Below are 2,752 nucleotides of genomic sequence, written 5' to 3'. Positions count from 1 at the left end.
TCATTTAATTATCAAACCAACCCAAGACAAGCTTCCTTATGCTACCTGTTTTGGCATGTATTTAGTTTTATCTAGAGTTGTCAACGAAAACTGGGCTTGGTGAGCTACGTTTTTAGGCCTTGTATTTTTCTAGGGACATGCTTGGGAAAAAATAGAGAATTTTAGTATAAAAGAGGTTTTAGACCCTGTCCTTATTAGCCATACAAAAATGAGCTCGAACATGTGCTAACCCTTTAGCTCTTATGTTGTTTTTGGGACTCTATTTATATAATTTACTTAAAGTTTTGAATTAATATATGAGAATAATATAATTTTTTAAATATTTAGCCTAGGTAACAAAGATGAAGTTAGTAGAATTGAGAAATAGTATCACCTTCTCCAAGTAGATTTCTCTCTAAAGGGTCTAATATTTTATTTTCAAACAAAGATTGATGATAATAAAGGACTAAAGAATATTTATAATTTAAACATTTGATTAAGAAGTGTAATTAGAAATTTAAATTAAAAAACAAAAAGGTTATATGTGTTTAAACTCTTAAAGGTTGGACTTATAAGAACCGAGCCAATCCTTATTGACAGCTCTAATTTTACCTCTAAAAATAAGATATCTTTTATTTTTATGTTAAATTTAGATTTTAGAATATATATCTTTGTACTTTAAAATTAGAATTTATACTATTTATTTTAAATTTTTGAAAATTATATTTATATTTTAGAAAAAATATTTAATATTATATCATAAAAATTAAATTCTCAAAAAATTTTAAAAAAATTAAACATAAAAATAAATAAGAAAATGGGCTTATAAGCCTGGACTTAAAATCGATCAATAAGAGTTGAGTTTAAAAAAAATGAATAATTTTAAGATAATAGGATTTTTGAATCTAAACTCATATAGGCCTAATCCATATAAACCAGGCCTCGCATTTACCTTGTCTATCACTTGGATCGGACAGCACTCATGTTAGATGTTTTTTTAGTTGGCATTGAAATGAATTAGATTGGGCTGTGGTCCTATTTGTCCTAATGAGTTTTCTTCTCCAGGTTGGCGTTCCATTACAGAAAGTTCCATAGATCTTGAAAATGAGAGGATTTGCATCACGCCTCAAAAATAGAAAGTGATCGATATGAAAATGACTCATTTCACACATTCCCGCAAGTTTTAAAATAAAAATTTATTTTATTTTAAAAATAAATAATTAGATTATATGAAAATTTTAAACATTTTTAATAATAACTGTCATAACAATTCTTCCACATTTTTGTAAAAATTTTGATAAAACCTTTTTATAAATAAGATTTTTTGAAAGTTTTATAACAAAATTTTCATAAAATACAGTATCAGTCAGGAACTTTACTCTTCTAGCCAACAAATAGTATACAGATTAAAATACAGTTCTAATAACAATATATGTGGAGCAACTAATCTTTTCTCTAAATCAAAATATATAAGACTTAAATATTTACATCAAAAAGTAACAATGCCAAACAAAATTTTCACCCAATATAACTGTATTGCCCTTCAAAGATTAGTGATGGAATTAGTGTCAGCTAACAAATTTGAGACTAGAATAAATTTTTACAGTGAATAGCATTTTCAAAGTAAAATTTAAAAGAATTAAAATAATAAACTCAAATAATAGTGTAAACTAATTGAAAAGATGATAATTCAACATAATAATAAACTTATAAGTTTGTAAATCATAATCATAACCATAAAATAAGAGTAAATTGGAAGCAATTTATTTTATCATGTTTAAAGAAAACAACTTATTCACACATAAATCAAAGTGATGTGCTTGCTAATCAAAACCTTTGAAATTTCAAAAATACATATTAATCAAAATTTAGGATTGTGAGAACTCAACAGAATAGATAATAAAAGTGGATACATAATCCGTAAAAGTAAATAACCAAACACAACTTATGCCATGAAGACAAATGTGGACACACAGTTTACAAGGATAAGTAACCAAATGCAGCCGAACCCATGAAACAAATGTGAACACACAATCCACGAGAGCAATACTAACTAAATGCAGCTCAAGGTCACGAAATCAAATGCAGGTATAAAGCCTACGAATAACAAATGTGAGAATAATGCCCATGAGGCAACTAGCTAGTTTTTAACCACAGTGTGCTATGGGCTAACAGAACTGTCGTTAGTAGTAGTATTCTGTTAGAGTCCTATAAAAATCATGTTTCAAACATGTAAAGAATAATCACTTTTGAAATACAATTTACATTTTTAATATCTAACTCACATAGATCATTTCAAATTTCAGTTTAATACTTGTCAAAAATAATATTTCATAAATAATGTACAAACTTGTGTTGATTTTACCAAGAATTTTTAGAAGAGCCCATTGTTTTTAAATTTGTCTCTATGCGCCATGGTGAACTAACCACACATCGCGGCATGTGGCATAGAAAATAAATCTTCATTCGTTCCTTGCTCGGGTGGCCCGTCATCAATCCAGACCCACTTCTAAGGCTGAAATCACCATAATTACACCACGTTAGACCCTTCTTGCCACACATCTTAAGAATTCACTAATTATCCTCATTAGGTTAATGAACTAAGATTAAATTTTCTCAAATGTTAAATAATAATATTTAGCATTAACCAAAACTACACCTCAGTTCTTTCTAGAATCTCTAGACAACAACAATAAGAGATAGGTGTAGCATCAATTAGTAAGAGGAAGGAAAAAGGATGCTTTTGCTACTATGGAAATCGAAGAGGAAAGAG

This window comes from Prosopis cineraria, unplaced genomic scaffold (genome assembly GCF_029017545.1).
Source record: "Prosopis cineraria cultivar Desert tree isolate PC_DT_omini unplaced genomic scaffold, ASM2901754v1 PC9, whole genome shotgun sequence".
Classification (NCBI taxonomy): domain Eukaryota; kingdom Viridiplantae; phylum Streptophyta; class Magnoliopsida; order Fabales; family Fabaceae; genus Prosopis; species Prosopis cineraria.
The sequence above is the reverse complement of the archived record's forward strand: the minus strand, read 5'-3'. Positions refer to the sequence as shown.